This window comes from Lithobates pipiens, unplaced genomic scaffold (assembly GCF_037356315.1).
Source record: "Lithobates pipiens isolate NorthernLeopardFrog02 unplaced genomic scaffold, aLitPip1_a1.2 Scaffold_10, whole genome shotgun sequence".
Taxonomy (NCBI): Eukaryota; Metazoa; Chordata; class Amphibia; order Anura; family Ranidae; genus Lithobates; species Lithobates pipiens.
The window spans coordinates 102,091,511-102,114,699 of record NW_027507686.1 but is presented as its reverse complement, the minus strand read 5'-3'; the positions used below and the strand labels follow the sequence as shown (position 1 = coordinate 102,114,699).

Here is a 23,189-nt window from a genome sequence, read left to right as displayed (position 1 = left end):
CGCCTGCTATCGCCTTAGTGCTCTGAGCTTTCCTTGACTGGCCCCTTGGACAGTGGCTGCCATCGTGTCTCGTCCCCTCTTCTCCTTTTCTGATCTTTCAACCCTTATCTTTTCGGCCTTCCTCCCCTATCTCTCACCACCTCCACCCCCTCTCTCTTTTGGAAAGAGTGGAAAATTGGGAATGACGGCCCCACACCCCCCTCTGTATGGATTATGCCGGAGGGACCTGGGGTTTGTGTGACCCTGGATCTTGGTACAGTACTTTATCCGTGCCTTGAATCATTGTGATTGATGGAAGGCAGACTCACAGTTGCGAATATACCTGTATCAAGTATTTTTCAGCTGCTTTTTGCTCTGTATTTCTCTGTTGCATTATGTACTCGGGGGACCGTCTTCCCCTATTTGGAGAAAAAATTATATTTGAAAAAAAAAGAAGCCTACGACACCTGGTATTCCCAGGCGGTCTCCCATCCAGGCATTAACCAGGCCCGACCCTGCTTAGCCTCCAAGATCAGATGAGATGGAACAGATTCAGGGTGATGTGGCCGTAGCCAATATCTTCAGGCACTCTCAACTCTCTTGACAAACACCAAGATGGTCACCTTGGAAACAAGCGGAAAAAAATAGGTCAATGGCCACAACATAAAAAGAAGCCTACGGCATCTGGAAATCCCAGGCGGTCTCCCATCCAGGTACTAAACTGGTCCCAACCCGGCTTAGCCTCTGAGATCAGATGAGATTGGGCTCTTTCAGGGTGGTGTGGCCGTAGGAGATTTCTTCAGGCACTCTCAACCTTGACTAACGCCAATATGGTCACCTTGGGAAACAAACAAAAAAATCAAGTCAACGCCAACAACATGAGAAGAAGTCTACAGCACCTAGTATTCCCAGGTGGTCTCCCATCCAGGTATTAACAAGGCCCGACCCTGTTTAGTCTCTGAGATCAGACGAGATCTGGTGCTTTCAGGGTTATGTGGCCATAGGCGAGCTCTTCAAGCACTCTCAACCCTCTTGACAAACACCAAGAGGGTCACCTTGGTAAACAAAAAAAAAAAAAACAAGTCAACGCCAACAACATAAAAATAAGCCTCCAGCACCTAGTATTCCCAGGTGGTCTCCAATCCAGGTACTAGCAAGGCCCGACCCTGTTTAGCCTCTGAGATCAGAGGAGATCGGGCGCTTTCAGGCTTATGTGCCCATAGGCAATCTCTTTGGGCACTCTCAACCCTCTTGACAAATGCCAAGATAGTCACCTTGGGAAACAAGCGAAAAAAAAACAGGTCAATGTCAATAACATAAAAAGAAGACTACGGCACCTGGTATTCCAAAGCCATCTCCCATCCAGGGACTAACTAGGCCCAACCCTTCTTAGCCTCAGAGATGAGAAGAGACAGGGCTCTTTCAGGGTGATGCTGCTGTAAGCGAACTCTTTGGGCACTCTCAACCCTCTTGACAAATGCCAAGATGGTCACCTTGGGAAACAAGCGAAAAAAAAACCAAAACGAATCAAGGCCAACAACATAAAAAGAAGCCTACAATAACTGGTATTCCCAGGTGGTCTCCCATCCAGGTACTAACCAGGCCTGACTCTTCTTAGCCTCCAAGATCAGACGAGATTGGGTGCTTTCAGAGTGCTCGGACTCTTTCCCCATCACTAATGGGACGAGGCAGGGGTGCCCTCTGTCTCCCCTAATTTTTATTCTGACACTGGAACCACTTATGTGTCACGTTCGGAATGACCCGAATATTACTGGCATATCCAAACCCTCGGCACACCACAAAATTGCGGCGTACGCTAACGATCTAATTTCTTTCGTCTCCAATCCACACATTTCGCTTCCCAATATACTCGCGGCTCTCCGGCGATACGGCAGCCTATCAAACTATAAAATCAATTGCACCTTTGGCTGTATTGAATATATCGGTCCCGGATGGTGAGGCCAAGAGGCTACGCTCCGCTTTTCCATTCTACTGAGCTGAAAAATCTATACGTTACCTGGGCGTTGACATCGCAGCGGATTTGGCGCAATTGTACCCGCTTAATTTTGTCCCTCTCCTGAATAGACTGAAATCTGATTTGGGAAACTGCCATGCTTTAACACTGACCTGGTTCAGGCGCTGTAATGCATTCAAAATGACGGCCCTCCCACGGATTTTATACTTGTTCCAGACATTACCGATCCGGTTACCCCCAATTTTTTTCAGACAACTGCAGATGCTGCTCCGGGACTTTATTTGGCCGCGCAATCCGCCCAGAGCCCGTTTGCAATTGCTTGCCAGACCAAAGGACAAGGGGGGTCTGGGTCTCCCAGATCTGAGACAATACTACAGAGTGACTCTGCTAGCGAGAGTCGTTGATTGGCATTGTAATGGCCCACACAAGCAGTGGGTGGAGATGGAGATTGAGGATGGATCCATTCCCCTATTGACCTCCCCGTGGCTCCTGTCCTCCCTACCAAAAGACCTCAGAGATCACCCCATAGTGGGAGCTACGTTGGCTGTTGTGCGGAGGTTGTTCCGCTGCATACACATTGCTCCCCTGCCGTCACCAATGACTCCGGTTATAGGTAATCCAGACTTCCCACCGGGATTTACCAACAAGAAACTGCGACAGTTGACAGTGGTGGGGAAACAGCGTCTGGGAGAGGTGTGGCCCTCGGGAGGGCTCCCGACCACGCAAACTGTCGCCAAGCTTTCTGACCCTCCGCTTGACTTGTTTAGTGCTTATCAACTTCATCACTTTCTTCTGGCCATACAAAGGGCCCCCTACACTCCTAGAGACCTGACGCCCTATGAATCCATCTGTCACAAAAAGGAACCTGTGCGACACACCCTCTCCCTCCTGTACAACCTATTAAGTAGTCAGGAGGAGGAGTCGACCCCACCATTTATCCACAAATGGGAGAGGGACTTTGGCATCACATTTACCCCACAACAGATAGGCAAGATCCTGACATTAGTACATAAAGCTTCCATCGCAAACCAATATCAAGAATCAGGATACAAGATAGTCTCACGCTGGTATAGAGTCCCATACCTTCTGAATAAAATGAATAGATCGATCCCAGATGTTTGTTGGAGGTGCAATTCAGATACGGGGACCAAGGGACACATTTTCTGGGCATGCCCGGCCTTGAGGAACTTTTGGGTGGAGGTGACCGAGACGATAAAAACTTTTAGAAATGTAGATATCGCAGACAACCCAGCAGCGTGCCTTCTACACTTGACCAAACAGCCTGTTCGAAAATACAAAAAAACCCTCCCGATGCAACTCCTGAACGCCGCCCGGGCCTGCATTCCCACGCTGTGGAGGCAGCCTCAGCCCCCCATCCAAGGTGCTGTGGTATTCCAAAGTCAATCATATTCTCCGGATGGAAGAATTGACCGCCACCCTTCACAACACTGAAGAGGCATTTAGTGTTACATGGAGGCCCTGGAGGTATTTTTCTGGTACTTGAGACTACATTCGGGAGGTGAGCAGCGCCCCTGTCCCAGAAAAAGACTGAACATCTAACGTTTACCTACGTAGGCCATGTCTGCCCTGGGTGGCATCCCCCCCCCCTCCTTTTTTGTCTTTATTTTTCTATTTTTCCCCGCTGCCATTCCCCCCCCCCTCCTTTCTCTCCGTCTTTGCACTCTCTTCTTCCCCCGTCCTCCCTTTTGACTATGCCTTGTCTCCTTACTAGCCTTTGGGACCCAGAAGAGCCCCAGGGTTCTGGACACGACCGGCTCATATTTTACTCTGGTTCACATAGGTCATGATAAGCTGACTCGCTGTGGTCCCAGTTGCTCTCCATGATTACATTTGTCCGAACAGGGCTGCATTAGTTATACTGTACTACATGTCCGAGGTGGGGTTTCTCTCTTTTCTGCATGAAACTCTAGGACTCCCCTCTGAGAACCCAGAGTTATTTGGCTGCCTATTTTTTGTTACCATGTAATTGTGACCCTGGGTCATGCTGTATGGTTGACTGTTATATTTATGTTGTTCTACTTATACTTAATAAAAGAATAAAAAAAAAAAAAATAATAAGTCAATGCCAACAACTTAAAAAAAGCCTATGGCATCGAGAAATCCCAGGCGTTCTCCCATCCAGGTACTAACCAGGTCCCAACCCTGCTTAGCCTCTGAGATCAAATGAGATTTGGCTCTTTCAGGGTGATGCAGCCATAGTAGATTTTTTCAGGCACGCTCAACCCTCTTGACAAACGCCAAGATGGTCACCTTGGGAAACAAAAAAAAAAAAAAAAGTCAACGCCAACAACATAAAAAGAAGCCTACCGCACCTAGTATTTCCATAGGTCTCCCATCCAGGTATTAACAAGGCGCGACCCTTTCTAGCCTCTGAGATCAGCGGAGATTGGGCGCTTTCAGGGTGATGTGCCCATAGGCAATCTCTTTGGGCACTCTCATCCCTCTTGAAAAATGCCAAGATAGTCACCCTGGGAAACAAGCGAAAAAAAACAGGTCAACGCCAACAACATAAAAAGAAGACTACGGCACCTAGTATTCCAAGGCCGTTCAAGTACTAACTAGGCCCAACCCTTCTTAGCCTCTGAGATCAGAAGAGATAGGGTGCTTTCAGGGTGATGCGGCTGTAAGCGATCTCTTTAGGCACTCTCAACCCTCTTGACAAATGCCAAGATGATCACTTTGGGAAACAAGCGAAAAAAACAGGTCAACACCAACAACATAAAAATAAGCCTGCGGCATCTGGAAAACCCAGGCGGTCTCCCATCCAGATACAAACCAGGCCCAACCCTGCTTAGCCTCTGAGACCAAACGAGATTGGGCGCTTTTAGGGTGTTGTGCTCATAGGCAATTTCTTTGTGCACTCTCAACCCTCTTGACACATGCGAAGATGGTCACCTTGGGAAACAAGGGAAAATAAAACAGGTCAACGCCGACAACATAATGAGAAGCCTATGGCACCTGGTATTCCCAAGCTGTCTCCCATCCAGGTACTAACCAGGCCCATCGCTGCTTAGCCTCCGAGATCAGATGAGATTGGGCTCTTTCAGGGTGATTTGGCCGTAGGCACTCTCTTTGGGCACTCTGAAGCCTCTTGACAAAGGCCAAGATGGTCACCTTGGAAAACAAGCTAAAAAAAACAGGTCAAAGCCAACAACATAAAAAGAAGCCTACGGCATCCAGTATTCCCAGGCGATCTCCCAATCAAGACACTAACCAGACCAGATCCTTCTATGGCACCTGGTCTTCCCAGGCAGTCTCCCATCCAGGTACAAACCAGGCCTGACGCTGCTTAGCCTCTGAAATCAGACGAGATCGGGTGCTTTCAGGTTGATGTGGCCGTAAGCATTCTCTTCAAGACACGCCCAACCCTCTTGACAAACGCCAAGATGGTCGCCTTGAGAAACAAGCAAAAAAAACAGGTCAAAGCCAACAACATAAAAAGAAGCCTATGGGCTTACAGGGGACCCTAAGAGATGGGACCCACTAGCTCTGTCATGGTTCGGACGCTGTAATATGAACGCAATGCCACGACTTCTGTATCTATCACAAGCCTTACCTATCGAAATACCCCAGACTTTCTTTCATGCGGTTCGCTCAATCTTTATCAATTTCCTCTGGCGCGGAAAACATATGCGTATTGGTAGGGCAATGCTGTTGCGACCGAAATTGCGGGGAGGTATTGGCTTCCTGGACCCTGCTCTATATTACACAGCGACGCACATGACACCGGTGGTTGACTGGTGCTGGTGTTCTGCCATATACTGTCCTGCCATGATATAGTGTCTGCGCCGTACTGCGCATGCGCAGTACGGAGCAGACGAAGCTTCGGAAAATCTCCGAAGCCGAACGGCGCCTGCGCGGTAAGTGGAGGTGGTAGCCCCACCATCCAAGCGGACATAGGGTTGTGAATATTAGAGGGCCCCTCGCAGGCGAGCTTCGCTCGCCACGCTTTGGGCTCAGCCTCGCTGCGCTCGGCTCTTTTATATTCTTACTCTATGTCCACTTGGATAGTGGGGATAGAACCTGGACTCAGTGCACAGGCGCCGTTCATGCTCGGCAATTTTCGGAATCTGTGTTGCTGTGTACTGCGCATGCGCAGCACACAGCGGACACTATCCGATGGGGGACCATATGTGATAAGACACCGGCATGAGGAACTGAAGCTATGGGTCAAGCTAGAGCAGGAGATGGTGCGGGTTCCACTGACTGGTCTGCCTTGGGCGGGGAGGCCATTGGAGCCCTGTGTGACTACTCACCCGTTAATTGGCCCCTCGCTCGCCGAGATGGATAGTTTTTTTCACCTTTCCCACCTGACTAACTTCCCTTCTCCTATGACCCCAATTATTGGACATCCTAGATTCCCTCCGGGCCTGTCTGACCAGGCCTTTACCAGGCAAGCCCCGAAAGGGCTTCTGAGAGCAGCCCTATTTCTTGGACCCACGGGCTTGATTCCGATCGGGACCATACTGCTAGAGCAAGTACCTGTTGCATTGGATAGCTGGAGAGCTAGACAGCTAATCCATTTCCTCGGATCACTACCTAACCATTCGTTCTTCTCTAGACAATTCCACCCCTTCGAGGAACTTTGCCTGGATGATGGCCCAGTTCGTGGTTTCCTCTCTAGGTCCTACCAAATCCTGACAGACGCACAATCCTCCACGGATCCACCCTTCCTAGCTAAATGGAAAAGGGACTTACAAACTACATTCTCCAAACCACAGAAGGACAGAATACTCTTTTTCGCCCATAAGTCGTCACTCTGCAGTAAATATCAGGAGATCTCATATAAGCTGATCACACGCTGGTATCGTACACCGGTGGTGTTGGCCAAAATATTCCCCGGTCAATCTGACCGCTGCTGTCGCTGCGGGCAACAGGCTGGCACCATTCTCCACATTTTCTGGGAATGCCCTAAATTACAAACATTCTGGCAGCCTGTCCTGAGACTCATCCACAAGTTCACAGACATTTCCTTAGCCAATGATCCCACAGCAGTTCTTCTCAATCTAACTCTAATCTAACTATGTCGAGAAAAGCGTTATCATAAGTCCTTACTTAAACATCTCCTCAATGCAGCTAGGGCCTGTATCCCAAGTCAGTGGAAAGAGCAATCTGCTCCAATGGTGACCCAGTGGTTCGCAAGGGTAAATGATATTGAACGAATGGAAGACCTGACTGCCACAATGAGGGATAAAACGTAGGAGCATGGGAACAGATGGTTCTACTGGACCCAGTTTCGCTTTTCGGAAGAATACCTCCGCGAGACATAGTAAGCTCATGGTGATCGTTGGAGATCGCTGTTCCAAACGTTGGACAGCTGATGAGCTGGTGAGCCGAGGGCGTCTCTTGCTCCCTCGGAGGGGACCCCATCCTATCCACTCTACCCACGACACCCCCTTACCCCTTCTTTTCCTTTTCTGCCATTTCCTTCCCCAATCTTCTCTTTCCCCTTCTCCCTCCTTTCAGTTCTACTATTTCCCTTCTTAACTCAAAAAAGGGAAAAGAAAATGGTATGTTCCGACCCCATTTGACTACTACACAATACTCTTCCCCTATCTATGGATATCTAAACTCTTCGAGGATAGCAGGGCTAGTATCAATAATATTTTAAGTGGTAGAGGATCCCAACGAGATGGAGCTTTAATCTCATCTTGATATGACCGCAAAGCTGTACACATGATATTCTCCTCGGACTTCTTACCATTGGCTCTGATATCCATGCAATATGATCGTTTGTTTGTAACTATTTGTATCACACATTCTGTGAAGTTGCCTTTGCATTGTATGTTGCATACTACTAAATAAAAAAAAATAAAAAAAAGAAGCCTATGGCACCTGGTATTCCCAGGCGGTCTCCCATCCAGGTACTAACCAGGCCCGACACTGTTTAGCATCCGAAATCAGACGAGATTGGGTGCTTTCAGGGTGATGGGGCCGTAGGTAATCTCTTCGGGCACTCTCAACCCTCTTGACATACGCCAAGATGGTCACCTTGGGAAACAAGTGAAAAAAAAAACAGGTCAAGGCCAACAACATAAAAAGAAGCCTACAGCACCTAGTATTCCCAGGTGGTCTCCAATCCAGGTACTAGCAAGGCCCAACCCTGTTTAGCTTCTGAGATCAGAGGAGATCGGGTGCTTTCAGGGTTATGTGCCCATAGGCAATCTTTTTGGGCATTCTCAACCCTCTTGACAAATGCCAAGATAGTCACCTTGAGATACAAGCGATAAAAAACAGGTCAATGTCAACAACATAAAAAGAAGAATACGGCACGTGGTATTTCAACGCCATCTCCCATCCAGGTACTAACTAGGCCCAACCCTTCTTAGCCTCAGAGAAGAGATAGGGCTCTTTCAGGGTGATGCTGCTGTAAGCGCTCTCTTTGGGCACTCTCAACCCTCTTGACAAATGCCAAGATGGTCACCTTGGGAAACAAGCAAAAAAAAAAAACGAATCAACGCCAACAACATAAAAAGAAGCCTACAATAACTGGTATTCCCTGGTGGTCTCCCATCCAGGTACTAACCAGGCCCGACTCTTCTTAGCCTCCAAGATCAGACGAGATTGGGTGCTTTCAGAGTGATGTGGCCATAGGCAATCTCTTCAGGCACTCTCAACCCTCTTGACAAACACCAAGATGGTCACTTTGGGAAACAAGCGAAAAAAAAACAGGTCAACGCCAACAACATAAAAAGAAGTCTACGACACCTGGTATTCCCAGGCGGTTTCCCATCCAGGTACTAACAAGGCCCGACTCTTCTTAGGCTCCAACATCAAACGAGATCGGGTGCTTTCAGGGTGATGTGCCCGTAGGCAATCTCTTCAGGCAATTTCAACCCTCTTGACAAAAGCCAAGATGGTCACCTTGGGAAACAAGTGGGAAAAAAAACAGGTCAAGGCCAACAACATAAAAGGAAGCCTACAGCACCTAGTATTCCCAGGTGGTCTCCAATCCAGGTACTAGCAAGGCCCAACCCTGTTTAGCTTCTGAGATCAGAGGAGATCGGGCGCTTTCAGGGTTATGTGCCCATAGGCAATCTCTTTGGGCATTCTCAACCCTCTTGACAAATGCCAAGATAGTCACCTTGAGACACAAGCGAAAAAAAACAGGTCAATGTCAACAACATAAAAAGAAGAATACGGCACCTGGTATTCCAACGCCATCTCCCATCCAGGTACCCACTAGGCCCAACCCTTCTTAGCCTCAGAGAAGAGAAGAGATAGGGCTCTTTCAGGGTGATGCTGCTGTAAGCGATCTCTTTGGGCACTCTCAACCCTCTTGACAAATGCCAAGATGGTCACCTTGGGAAACAAGCAAAAAAAAAAAACGAATCAACGCCAACAACATAAAAAGAAGCCTACAATAACTGGTATTCCCAGGTGGTCTCCCATCCAGGTACTAACCAGACCCGACTCTTCTTAGCCTCCAAGATCAGACGAGATTGGGTGCTTTCAGAGTGATGTGGCCATAGGCAATCTCTTCAGGCACTCTCAACCCATCTTGGCCTTTGTCAAGAGGCTTCAGAGTGCTCAAAGAGAGTGCCTACGGCCAAATCACTATACTATATATCTATATCTATAATAATAAATAATATTTTTAGTTATTATATATAAGATACTATATATAGGTGATTTGGCCGTAGGCACTCTCTTTGGGCACTCTGAAGCCTCTTGACAAAGGCCAAGATGGTCACCTTGGGAAACAAGCTAAAAAAAAACAGGTCAAAGCCAACAACATAAAAAGAAGCCTACGGCATCCAGTATTCCCAGGCGATCTCCCAATCAAGACACTAACCAGGGGGGGCGTGGCCTAGGCATGAAGGAGTGAGGACGCTCTTTTCCGGAGCTCCCGGTCCGTGACCCCTCCGCACCCCTTTACCACAGTCTGGTCGCATATTTCGGCATCGCCGTCATCCCCGCGCTTCGGCGGAACACAGCCAGCCGAGCGGGGTCCGCCACTGCTGCCATGGACAGGTACTTGGTCCCGCTGCAGCCTCCGGCCTCCACGCCGGATCCAGCCAAGATGGCGCCCGCGGCCTCCGGCGCTCCAGGACACGCGGTACAGAGGGAAGGTGAGCAGACTGCTATGCAGGGACACGACATGCCCCCGTTCTCCCCGCCTAGTGACTTGTCCCCGTGTCTCCCCCGCTCACTGTCCATGGCCTCGCTTGACAGCCCGGACCATAGCGGCCTGCCACCCTGGTTCCCTCACAACTCCCAACTGTCCCAGAGACCCTCCCGCAGTGGAAGCCTCATCCCAGGACCGAATGGCCAGGCTGCTCTCACCTCAGACACACAGGGGGACCCACCGCTGCCACCAGCACCGGCATTATTGGGGGACAAGGCCATCCTAGCTTTACTCCAAAACCTTCCCACTAAAGCAGACTTTAGCTGTATGGCAGCCAGGATTGAAACGACCTTGCGACATGAAATCGCAGGGGTCAAACGTGACGTGTCGGCTACGAACGAGCGGGTGACCACCCTGGCATTGGATGTGACCTCCCTGACCACTGATGTTTCTGGCCTGCAAGCCGCACATGATACCCTTGCTGACAGAGTGGCACAGTTGCAACTCCTAGTGGATGACCTTGAGAATCGCAACCGCAGACGCAACATCAGGATCAGAGACTTGCCCGAAGCCACTGGCCAGGCAGACCTCAAAGCCACAGTTACAGCTATATTTAACGCCTGTCTGGACCGCGCTGCTGACACAGTAATAGCCATTGATAGAGTCCACAGGAGCCCCACAGAGAACCGGCCACGTGACGTTTTATGCTGTCTCCACAATTACTCAGTTAGGGAGGATGTCCTGCAAGCGTCGTGGCGCAAAGGCAGCATTGATTTTGACGGGGCCCAAGTCACCCTTCTGCCAGATGTATCCCGCAAGACCCTCCAGATGAGACGCTGTCTGCGACCCCTTCTGGAACACCTAACTGAACGGAGGATTCCATACAAGTGGGGCCATCCGTTTCACCTTATAGTGCGCAAAAATGGGAGGCCCCTTGCGCTACGACACCCTTCGGAGGTCCCGTCCTTTCTGGAGGCTTTGGGCCTGCCCTCGGTTCAGGTCCCCGACTGGTTGGCTCCTGTTGTCCCCCAGGGAGCAGTGGCCCCGACGAACAACACCTCAACCAGGCCACAGAGAGTGAGACGCCACCGTCGATCCCAACGTCAGAGATCGCAGGCCCCTCAAGATCGTGAACCCTGAGAGAGTACAGTAATTTTCCGTTATTCCTGTGTTATACCCTTTTTTTTTTTGTTTTCTTTTTCTCTACCAACATAGACGGCTGGAGTATCCAGCTTTGTGTTGTTTACCATGCCACGGGCCATTGTTCTCAGCGCCCCCGCTAGGGGAGAGGAAGGACATTGGAAGAACAGAGTTGGACACTGCGCTTCCTGGACGAAGCCCTGAGTTATTGGCGGTACTGTTCACCATTCTCGTTACTGTTTATCTACAGGTGCCCTAGTCTCGGCGCTCTTTGTGTTTTTGGACTGCCTGGTGGTGCCCCCCGGGTGCCCCTGGGCGGCGTTCCTGCTCCCTCCCCCTCTCCTCCTCCCCCCCCCCTTTTTTCCTTTTTTTTTTTTTTTTTTGGGGGGGGGGGGGGGTGCCTGGGTGGTATAAAGTTATCTATACTCTGTGTTGAAAAGTTTAATATGTTGGTCTAATTATGCACTGTTCTACTGTTGTTAACTGCCCGATACCTGCTGCAGTGATGTTCTATAATGCGTTTGATGTCGTAGTTAAGATGCCAAAGAAGCTCCGTGCACGCCCGATTGCGACTGCATGGACCATGGGATGCTGGAGGGGTACTGCACCGACGAGTTCCTCTCTCTGCAGTGCCTTACCTCTTCCCCCACTAGGCCCCTCTGCCCTAACCGGCAGGTTCTCTCCGATAGGAGCTTTAGCAATTCCCTGATCTATCCCCACCCCTCCTACCCTCCTCCTCCCTACTAACTCCGGACCTTCTCCGCTTCGTTACTGCTTTTCCTTTTTCTCCTCCTCTTCCTCTGTGCTTGAACTCTATATCTACTACTGACTCTGGTGGGGACCGCCGGCCGGGTACCACTGCCGTCATGGCCCTGAAGCTGGTTTCCTGGAATGTGAAAGGGCTGAATGTACCTGAAAAAAGGTCCAGCTGCCTAACAGAATTGTGGCGGATGAAGCCCCAAATAGTTTTCCTCCAGGAGACCCATTTCAGGACAGACCAAATACCACGGCTTTATAGTAAGCACTTCCCCCTGGCCCACCACAGCACGTCCCCTACTTCCAAATCGAGAGGAGTGTGTGTTCTTCTTGCTAAAAACTTGCCGTGGCGCCTGTTAGCTGTCCAAGCCGATAGTGAAGGGAGATATCTCTTCATTAAGGGAACTCTCCACTCGCAAACTTTTACTCTTGCCAACCTATACATGCCGAATGTGGACCAGCTGCCGGCCTTAGAAGCATCCTTGGATGCCCTGGCTGCATTCTCGGAGGGTACTTTGATCGTTGGGGGGGACTTTAACCTCACCTTGGACCCCCGCAGAGACTCATCATCGGGCACCTCTGCGATTTCTGCGAGAACGCGTTCACACATAAGAGACCTGCTACACTCCCACCGACTGATCGATGTGTGGCGTACGCTTCACCCACAGGATAGGGACCATACGTTCTTTTCCACCGCTCATGGTTCTTACTCACGTATAGATATGTTTTTAGTCGCCCACAATGCTATCCCGGCGGTCACAGACGCTCAGATAGGCCACATAGCCCTGTCTGACTATGCCCCGATTTCTTTGATGCTGAAGCTACAACAGGAGTCGCGTGGTCAGTCCTGGTGGAGACTGAAAGAGTCTCTCCTGAAGGACCCTGAGACCCACGCAGACCTGCTTAGGGAATTAGAAAGTTACTTTGATCATAACCGTGATTCTGTTTCCAGCCCCCTCATGTTATGGGCGGCTCATAAATGCTACATTAGGGGCATTCTTATTAAACATGGTCATAGACTCAAAGTGGCCAAAACTGAGGCTCTCTCCAAACGTATTGCCAAGTTGCATGCGTGTGAACAACGACACAAATCCCAGCCGACTGCTGCGCTGGAGGTGGAGGTGAGAGATCTTAGAGAACAAATCAGAGATTTCTCTCTCTTTCAGGCTAGAACCAGACTCATGTGGGTCCGCAGGACGTATTATGAATATGGAGACAAGTGTAGTAGGTCCCTAGCGAACTCCCTGCGTGCCCAACGCAACGCGTCCTTCATTCCAACCATAACCTCCCCTTCAGGTGCCAAGCTTCATGATTCACGGGAGATAGCGGAGTGTTTCTGATCTTTCTATGAAGCCCTTTATAACTTGCACCCCCGGGACTCAGGAGACGCCCTCCAGGCCGGCACAGCGGCCATTGACGAGTACCTAGCTTCGGCAAACCTCCCGTCGCTGGTTCCCCCGGACCCACATCTGATTTTCCAATTGAATTTCCAGCCGCTTCTAAAAAATTTTGCCGTAGATCTAGAGAGGTGGTCAAAGTTGGCGACCTCTTGGTTTGGGAGATGCAATGTGCTCAAAATGAATGTAATGCCCAGACTCTTGTATCTATTACAAGCCTTACCGATAAAAATCCCCCAATCATTTTTTAAAGCCATGCGCTCCATCTTTATTCGATACGTATGGCAGGGCAGGCCTCCAAGACTCAGCCGAACATTACTGCTCAGACCAAAAGACAAGGGAGGGATTGGCCTCCCAGATCCGGCATGGTACTATACGGCGGTGCACATGAACAGAGTAGTTGACTGGTGCAGACACCTGAAGGATAAGCTGTGGGTTCGTCTGGAGCGTGAATCCGTACCATTTCCATTTGAGGGTTTGCCCTGGTGTGGACCGGGCTGGTCGGGAGCGACGTGGGCACACCCACTCATTGAGCCAACGTTACAAGAGCTAGACAGATATTTTACCCTGACGGGCGTGCCCAGTTTCCCTTCGCCCATGACTCCTATTATTGGACACCCACGCTTTGAACCCGGCATGACGGAAAAGTCTTTCCGCCTCGACCCTGACCGGGACCTTGTGCGGGCCTCTTCTTTTCTTGGCCCTAGGACGTGGACAGCGGTCTCCACTATGTATGAGGCGTTAGCAACCACGGCCCTGGGACAGTGGAAGCTTGCCCAACTCTCCCACTTCTTGAAATCTTTGCCAAACAGTGGCGAATTCCGCAGACCCCTAACATCGTTTGAGGAGGTATGCTCAGGAGAGGGACCGACCCGAGGGTCTCTTTCCCTGTCATATCGCATCCTACTGGACCAACTCTCCCAGGGTAACCTGGTGTTCGTGGAAAAATGGGAGCGAGACCTGCATGTCCGGCTCTCGCCAGACCAGAAGAACCGCGCGCTTCTTTTTGCGCACAAGTCATCCCTATGTAGTAAATACCAGGAAATAGCTTATAAAATTTTGACCTGATGGTACAGGACCCCCACTGTCCTGGCGGCTATGTTTCCCGGTCACAGCCCTTTGTGCTGGAGATGCGGTGAACAAGCCGGCACGTTACTACATATCTTCTGGGAATGCCCTCAACTGGCCCATTTCTGGAGACAGGTTCTCAATATCATTTATGACCTCACGGCTATTGATCTCCAGAACAACCCAGCTGTGATCTTCCTCAATCTGACCCCACTCTCGAGCAAGAAGTACCATAAATCTCTCTTAAAACATCTTCTGAGTGGGGCCAGGGCATGTATACCTAGCATTTGGAAACAGCAGGCCGCTCCACTGGTGTCTCACTGGTTTGCAAGAGTTTGCGACATCTACCATATGGAACAGCTCACATCAGCGTTAGGCGACAGGGAGGAAGAGCACACTGCACGTTGGTTGTCTTGGAGCCTGTTCAGGTTTTCCGACGCATACAGATCCTATCTGTAGGCTCTGGCACGTGTATAGAGGGAAGGGTCCGGCCGTGGGAACCCATCGGAGTCCTCTTTCTTTCTCTCCCTTCTCGTATACCACCCTGGTTCACTCTCTCCCCCGTCTGCCTCGTAGCACTGTTAGCCCCCTATAACTTTCATTCTTTCTACCCCCATCCCCTTCTCCTGCCCATTTGCTCCCCCCTCTTTCCCTACCCCCTAACTCCCAAGTATAATTAAAATACATGGTGATTGCAAGGATCTTTTCGTTTTGTTCCCTCGATTTCCCAGCCAGGGGTTGGCGGCCCTTGGGGTGGTCCCGGCTGAGCTCTTTGACCAGTAGAATGAAGGTGACCGATGTTAGAGGCCCCTCAGTCTGGGCCTTGAGGGGGATCGCCCCGGGGACTGCCCTGGTTTATAAGTAGACACTGGGGTGCCAGATCATTAGAGTGGGATAATGTGGTGGCCTAGCCACGGCTGGGGCTGCTGCTGACATAAGTTGTTAGGTTTCCCCCGGTCCCCCACGAAGTATTAACTATGTATTTTTGTTAACCTGGAAAACTGAGGGATCTATGTCTTTTACAGTTTGTCTCTGTATTACCTGCAATCCGTAAATAAAGAATTAAAAAAAAAAAAATCACTAACCAGACCAGATCCTTCTATGGCACCTGGTCTTCCCAGGGAGTCTCCCATCCAGGCACTAACCAGGCCTGACGCTGCTTAGCCTCTGAAATCAGACGACATCAGGTGCTTTCAGGTTGATGTGGCCGTAAGCATTCTCTTCAAGACACGCCCAACCCTCTTGACAAACGCCAAGATGGTCGCCTTGAGAAACAAGCAAAAAAAACAGGTCAAAGCCAACAACATAAAAAGAAGCCTATGGGCTTACAGCGGACCTTAAAAGATGGGACCCACTAGCTCTGTCATGGTTCGGACGCTGTAATGTGTTGAAGATGAACGCGATGCCACGACTTCTGTATCTACTACAAGCCTTACCTATCAAAATACCCCAGACTTTCTTTCATGCGGTTCGCTCAATCTTTATCAAGTTCCTCTGGCGCGGAAAACATATGCGTATTGGTAGGGCAATGCTATTGCGACCGAAATTGCGGGGAGGTATTGGCTTCCCGGACCCTGCTCTATATTACACAGTGACGCACATGACACCGGTGGTTGACTGGTGCCGGTGTTCTGCCATATACTGTCCGGCCATGATATAGTGTCCGCGCCGTACTGCGCATGCGCAGTACGGAGCAGACGAAGCTTCGGAAAATCTCCGAAGCTGAACGGCGCCTGCGCGGTGAGTGGAGGTGGTAACCCCACCATCCAAGCGGACATAGGGTTGTGAATATTAGAGGGTCCCTCGCAGGCGAGCTTCGCTCGCCACGCTTCGGGCTCGGCCTCGCTGCGCTCGGCTCTTTTATATTCTTACTCTATGTCCACTTGGATAGTGGGGATAGAACCTGGACTCAGTGCGCAGGCGCCGTTCATGCTTGGCAATTTTCGGAATGCGCAGTACACAGAGGACACTATCCGATGGGGGACCATATGTGATAAGACACCGGCATGGGGAACTGAAGCTATGGGTCAAGCTAGAGCAGGAGATGGCGCGGGTTCCACTGGCTGGTCTGCCTTGGGCGGGGAGGCCATTGGAGCCCTGTGTGACTACTTACCCGTTAATTGGCCCCTCGCTCGCCGAGATGGATAGTTTTTTTCACCTTTCCCACCTGACTAACTTCCCTTCTCCTATGACCCCAATTATTGGACATCCTAGATTCCCTCCGGGCCTGTCTGACCAGGCCTTTACCAGGCAAGCCCCGAAAGGGATTCTGAGAGCAGCCCTATTTCTTGGACCCACGGGCTTGATTCCCATGGGGACCATACTGCTAGAGCAAGTACCTGTTGCATTGGATAGCTGGAGAGCTAGACAGCTAATCCATTTCCTCGGATCACTACCTAACCATTCGTTCTTCTCTAGGCAATTCCACCCCTTCGAGGAACTTTGCCTGGATGATGGCCCAGTTCGTGGTTCCCTCTCTAGGTCCTACCAAATCCTGACAGACGCACAATCCTCCACGGATCCACCCTTCCTAGCTAAATGGAAAAGGGACTTACAAACTACATTCTCCAAACCACAGAAGGACAGAATACTCTTTTTCGCCCATAAGTCGTCACTCTGCAGTAAATATCAGGAGATCTCATATAAGCTGATCACACGCTGGTATCGTACACCGGTGGTGTTGGCCAAAATATTCCCCGGTCAATCTGACCGCTGCTGTCGCTGTGGACCAAATGTGGCACCATTCTCCACATTTTCTGGGAATGCCCTAAATTACAAACATTCTGGCAGCCTGTCCTGAGTCTCATCCACAAGTTCACAGACATTTCCTTAGCCAATGATCCCGCAGCAGTTCTTCTCAATCTAACTCCTATGTCGAGAAAGCGTTATCATAAGTCCTTACTTAAACATCTCCTCAATGCAGCTAGGGCCTGCATCCCAAGTCAGTGGAAAGAGCAATCTGCTCCAATGGTGACCCAGTGGTTCGCAAGGGTAAATGATATTGAACGAATGGAAGACCTGACTGCCACAATGAGGGATAAAACGTAGGAGCATGGGAACAGATGGTTCTACTGGACCCAGTTTCGCTTTTCAGAAGAATACCTCCGCGAGACATAGTAAGCTCATGGTGATCGTTGGAGATCGCTGTTTCCAAACGTTGGACAGCTGATGAGCTGGTGAGCCGAGGGCGTCTCTTGCTCCCTGGGAGGGGACCCCATCCTATCCACTCTACCCACGACACCCCCTTACCCCTTCTTTTCCTTTTCTGACATTTCCTTCCCCAATCTTCTCTTTCCCCTTCTCCCTCCTTTCAGTTCTACTATTTCCCTTCTTAACTCAAAAAAGGGAAAAGAAAATGGTATGTTCCGACCCCATTTGACTACTACACAATACTCTTCCCCTATCTATGGATATCTAAACTCTTCGAGGGTAGCAGGGCTAGTATCAATAATATTTTTAAGTGGTAGAGGATCCCAACGAGATGGAGCTTTAATCTCATCCTGATATGACCGCAAAGCTGTACACGTGCTATTCTCCTCAGACTTCTTACCATTGGCTCTGATATCCATGCAATATGATCGTTTGTTGTAACTATTTGTATCACACATTCTGTGAAGTTGCCTTTGCATTGTATGTCGCATACTACTAAATAAAAAAAAAAAAAACAGAAGCCTATGGCACCTGGTATTCCCAGGCGGTCTCCCATCCAGGTACTAACCAGGCCCGACACTGTTTAGCATCCGAGATCCGACGAGATTGGGCGCTTTCAGGGTGATGGGGCCGTAGGTGATCTCTTCGGGCACTCTCAACCCCCTTGACAAATGCCAAGATGGTCACCTTGGGAAACAAGTGAAAAAAAAAACAGGTCAATGTCAACAACATAAAAAGAAGAATACGGCACCTGGTATTCCAACGCCATCTCCCATCCAGGTACTAACTAGGCCCAACCCTTCTTAGCCTCAGAAAAGAGAAGAGATAGGGCTCTTTCAGGGTGATGCTGCTGTAAGCGATCTCTTTGGGCACTCTCAACCCTCTTGACAAATGCCAAGATTGTCACCTTGGGAAACAAGCAAAAAAAAGAAAACGAATCAACGCCAACAACATAAAAAGAAGCCTACAATAACTGGTAATCCCAGGTGGTCTCCCATCCAGGTACTAACCAGGCCCGACTCTTCTTAGCCTCCAAGATCAGACGAGATTGGGTGCTTTCAGAGTGATGTGGCCATAGGCAATCTCTTCAGGCACTCTCAACCCTCTTGACAAACACCAAGATGGTCACTTTGGGAAATAAGCGAAAAAAAACAGGTCAACGCCAACAACATAAAAAGAAGTCTACGACACCTGGTATTCCCAGGCGGTCTCCCATCCAGGTACTAACAAGGCCCGACTCTATTAGCCTCCAACATCAAACGAGATCGGGTGCTTTCAGGGTGATGTGCCCGTAGGCAATCTCTTCAGGCACTTTCAACCCTCTTGACAAACGCCAAGATGGTCACCTTGGGAAACAAGCAAAAAAATAAAAATAAGTCGGAAGCTAGAGACAATACGGCCCAGGGAAGGCCCTTGCTTATGTTGTCAACGGACGCGGAGAAGGCCTTTGACAAGGTGGCCTGGCACTTTATGCAGGCCACCCTGGAACATATAGGTCTTGGCCCCAACATGATGAGCTGGGTAATGTCGCTTTACTCCACGCCATCGGCAGCGGTACGGGTGACCGAGTGGTGCTCGGACTCTTTCCCCATCACTAATGGGAGGAGGCAGGGGTGCTCTCTGTCTCCCCTAATTTTATTTCTGACACTGGAACCACTTATGTGTCACGTTCGGAATGACCCGAATATTACTGGCATATCCAAACCCTCGGCACACCACAAAATTGCGGCGTACGCTGACGATCTAATTTTTTCCGTCTCCAATCCACACATTTTGCTTCCCAAAATACTTGCGTCTCTACAGCGACACGGCAGCCTATCAAACTGTAAAAACAATTGCGCCAAGTCGGCTGTATTGAATATATCGGTCCCGGATGGTGAGGCCAAGAGGCTCCGCTCCTCTTTTCCATTCTACTGGGCTGAAAAATCTATACGTTAACTGGGCGTTGACATCGCAGCGGATTTAGCGCAATTGTACCTGCTTAATTTTGTCCCTCTCCTGGATAGACTGAAATCTGATTTGGGAAACTGGCATGCTTTAACACTGACCTGGTTCGGGCGCTGTAATGCATTCAAAATGATGGCCCTCCCTCGGATCTTATACATGTTCCAGACATTACCGATCCGGTTACCCCCAATTTTTTTCAGACAACTGCAGGTGCTGCTCCGGGACTTTATTTGGGCGCGCAAACTGCCCAAAGCCGTTTGCAATTGCTTGCCAGACCAAAGGACAAGGGGGGTCTGGGTCTCCCAGATCTCAGACAAGACTACAGAGTGACTCTGCTAGCGAGAGTCGTTGATTGGCATTGTAATGGCCCACACAAGCAGTGGGTGGAGATGGAGATTGAGGATGGATCCATTCCCCTATTGACCTCCCCGTGGCTCCTGTCCTCCCTACCAAAAGACCTCAGAGGTCACCCTGTAGTGGGAGCTACGTTGGCTGTTGTGCGGAGGTTGTTCCGCTGCACACACATTGCTCCCCTGCCATCACCAATGACTCCGGTTATAGGTAATCCAGACTTCCCACCGGGATTTACCAACAAGAAACTGCGACAGTTGACTGTGGTGGGGAAACAGCAGCTGGGAGAGGTGTGGCCCACGGGAGGGCTCCCGACCACGCAAACTGTCGCCGAGCTTTCTGACCCTCCGCTTGACTTGTTTAGTGCTTATCAACTTTGTCACTTTCTTCTGGCCATACAAAGGGCCCCCTACACTCCTAGAGACCTGACCCCCTATAAATCCATCTGTCACAAAAGGGAACCTGTGCGACACACCCTCTCCCTCCTGTACAACCTATTGAGTAGTCAGGAGGAGGAGTCGACCCCCACCATTTATCCACAAATGGGAGAGGGACTTAGGCATCACATTTACCCAACAACAGATAGGGAAGATCCTGACCTTAGTACATAAAGCTTCCATCGCAAACCAATATCAAGATACAAGATAGTCTCACGCTGGTATAGAGTCCCATACCTTCTGAATAAAATGGATAGATCGATCCCGGATGTTTGTTGGAGGTGAAATTCAGATATGGGGACCATGGGACACCTTTTCTGGGCATGCCCGACCTTGAGGAACTTTTGGGTTCCCAGTAGCGTGCCTTCTACACTTGACCGAACAGCCTGTTCGAAAATACAAAAAAACCCTCACGATGCAACTCCTGAATGCCGCCCGGGCCTGCATTCCCGCACTGTGGAGGCAGCCTCAGCCCCCATCCAAGGTGCTGTGGTATTCCAAAGTCAATCATATTCTCCGGATGGAAGAATTGACCGCCACCCTTCACAACACTGAAGAGGCATTTAGTGTTACATGGAGGCCCTGGAGGTATTTTACTGGTACTCGAGACTACATTCGGGAGGTGAGCAGTGCCTCCGTCCCAGAAAACGACTGAACATCTAACGTTTACCTACGTAGGCCATGTCTGCCCTGGGTGGCATTCCCCCCCTCCCTTTTTGTCTTTATTTTTCTTTTTTTCCCCGTCGCCATCCCCCCACCTCCTCTCTCTCCGTCTTTGCACTCTCTTCTTCCCCCGTCCTCCCTTTTGACTATGCCTTGTCTCCTTACTAGCCTTCGGGACCCAGAAGAACCCCAGGGTTCTGGACATGACCGGCTCATATTTTACTCTGGTTCACGTAGGTCATGATAAGCTGGCTCGCTGTGGTCCCAGTTGTTCTCCATGATTACATTTGTCCGAACGGAGCTGCACTAGTTATACTGTACTACATGTCGGAGGTGGGGTTTCTCTATTTTCTGCATGAAACTGTAGGACTCCCCTCTGAGAACCCAGAGTTATTTGGCTGCCTATTTTTTGTTAGCATGTAATTGTGACCCTGGGTCATGCTGTATGGTTGACTGTTATATTTATGTTGTTCTACTTAATAAAAGAATAATAAAAATAAAAAAATAAGTCAATGCCAACAACTTAAAACTAAAGCCTATGGCATCGAGAAATCCCAGGCGGTCTCCCATCCAGGTACTAACCATGTCCCAACCCTGCTTAGCCTCTGAGATCAAATGCACGCTCAACCCTCTTGACAAACGCCAAGATGGTCACCTTGGGAAACAAACAAAAAAAACAAGTCAACGCCAACAAGATAAAAAGAAGCCTGCGGCATCTGGAAAACCCAGGAGGTCTCTCATCCAGGTACAAACCAGGCCCAACCCTGCTTAGCCTCTGAGACCAAACGAGATTGGGCGCTTTCAGGGTGTTCTGCCCGTAGGCAATTTCTTTGTGCACTCTCAACCCTCTTGACAAATGCCAAGATGGTCACCTTGGGAAACAAGGGAAAAAAACAGGTCAAAGCCAACAACATAAAAAGAATCCTACGGCATCCGGAATTCACAGGCAATCTCCCAATCAAGACACTAACCAGGCCAGATCCTTCTATGTCACCTGGTCTTCCCAGGCAGTCTCCCATCCAGGTACTAACCAGGCCTGATGCTGCTAAGCCTCTGAAATCAGACGAGATCGGGTGCTTTTAGGGTGATGTGGCCGTAAGCGTTCTCTTCAAGACACGCCCAACCCTCTTGACAAACGCCAAGATGGTCGTTCAAAGCCAACAACAAAAAAGAAGCCTATGGCACCTGGTATTTCCAGGCAGTCTCCCATCCAGGTACTAACCAGGCCCGACACTGTTTAGCCTCTGAGATCAGATGAGATTGGGCGCTTTCAGGGTGATGGGGCCGTAGATGATCTCTTTGGGCATTCTCAACCCTCTTGTTAAACGCCAAGATGGTCACCTCTGGAAACAAGCGAAAATAAACAGGTAAACGCCAACAACATAAAAAGAAGCCTATGGCACCTGGTATTCACAGATGGTCTCCCATACAGGTATTAACCAGGCCGTACACTGCTAGGCCTCCGAGATCAGATGAGATTGTGCGCTTTCAGGGTGATGTGGCCATAGGTGTTCTATTTAGACACTCTCAACCCTCTTGACAAATACCAAGATGGTTATCTTGGGAAACAAGTGAAAAAAAAGGTCAACGCCAACAACATAGACCCTGGCGGTCTCCCATCTGACCCAGACCCTGCTTAGCCTCTGAGATCGGGCGCTTTCAGGGTGATGTGACCTCAGGCGAACGCTTTGGGACATACTCAAAACTCTTGACTGATGCTAAAATGGTCACCTTGGGAAACAAGCGAAAGAAAAACAGGTCAAAGCCAACAATATAAAAAGATTCCTACGGCACCTTTAATTAGGTACTATCCAGGCCGGACCCTGCTTAGCCTCTGAGATCAGATGAGATTGGGCGCTTTCAGGGGGATGTGGCCGTAGGAGATTTCTTTGGGCTCTCTCAGCCCTCTTGACAAATGCCAAGATGATCACCTTGGGAAACAAGCGGAAAAAAAAACCCATGTCAACGCCAACAACATAAAAAGAATCCTACGGCATCTGGTATTCCCAGTTGGTCTCCCATCCAGTTACTAATCAGGCCCGACAATGCTTAGCCTCCGAGATCAGACAAGATCAGGCACTTTCAAGGTGATGGGGCCATAGGCGATCTCTTCGGGCACTCTCAACCATCTTGACAAACGCCAACATGGTCATCTTGGGAAACAAGCGAAAAAAAAACAAGTCATTGCCAACATTGGAGGCTAAGCAGGGTTGGGCAATCAGTTTCCTTGCCTGAAA

At 49.8% G+C, this 23,189-nt stretch overlaps 12 pseudogenes; all 12 read right to left on the bottom strand.

The window, feature by feature from the left end:
* Positions 1-434: 434 nt before the first annotated feature.
* On the bottom strand, positions 435-553 carry LOC143947757 (5S ribosomal RNA; annotated as a pseudogene).
* Positions 554-651: 98 nt separating this feature from the next.
* On the bottom strand, positions 652-771 carry LOC143950775 (5S ribosomal RNA; annotated as a pseudogene).
* A 95-nt stretch (positions 772-866) lies between these two features.
* LOC143944633 (5S ribosomal RNA) lies at positions 867-985 on the bottom strand (annotated as a pseudogene).
* Positions 986-4,921: 3,936 nt separating this feature from the next.
* Positions 4,922-5,040, bottom strand: LOC143957134 (5S ribosomal RNA; annotated as a pseudogene).
* A 2,758-nt stretch (positions 5,041-7,798) lies between these two features.
* Positions 7,799-7,917, bottom strand: LOC143955611 (5S ribosomal RNA; annotated as a pseudogene).
* Positions 7,918-8,018: 101 nt separating this feature from the next.
* LOC143942613 (5S ribosomal RNA) lies at positions 8,019-8,137 on the bottom strand (annotated as a pseudogene).
* A 315-nt stretch (positions 8,138-8,452) lies between these two features.
* On the bottom strand, positions 8,453-8,571 carry LOC143953946 (5S ribosomal RNA; annotated as a pseudogene).
* Positions 8,572-8,891: 320 nt separating this feature from the next.
* On the bottom strand, positions 8,892-9,010 carry LOC143943404 (5S ribosomal RNA; annotated as a pseudogene).
* Positions 9,011-9,330: 320 nt separating this feature from the next.
* LOC143956657 (5S ribosomal RNA) lies at positions 9,331-9,449 on the bottom strand (annotated as a pseudogene).
* Positions 9,450-18,073: 8,624 nt separating this feature from the next.
* LOC143955557 (5S ribosomal RNA) lies at positions 18,074-18,192 on the bottom strand (annotated as a pseudogene).
* A 323-nt stretch (positions 18,193-18,515) lies between these two features.
* On the bottom strand, positions 18,516-18,634 carry LOC143956172 (5S ribosomal RNA; annotated as a pseudogene).
* A 3,491-nt stretch (positions 18,635-22,125) lies between these two features.
* Positions 22,126-22,244, bottom strand: LOC143950244 (5S ribosomal RNA; annotated as a pseudogene).
* Between the last annotated feature and the right edge of the window lie 945 nt (positions 22,245-23,189).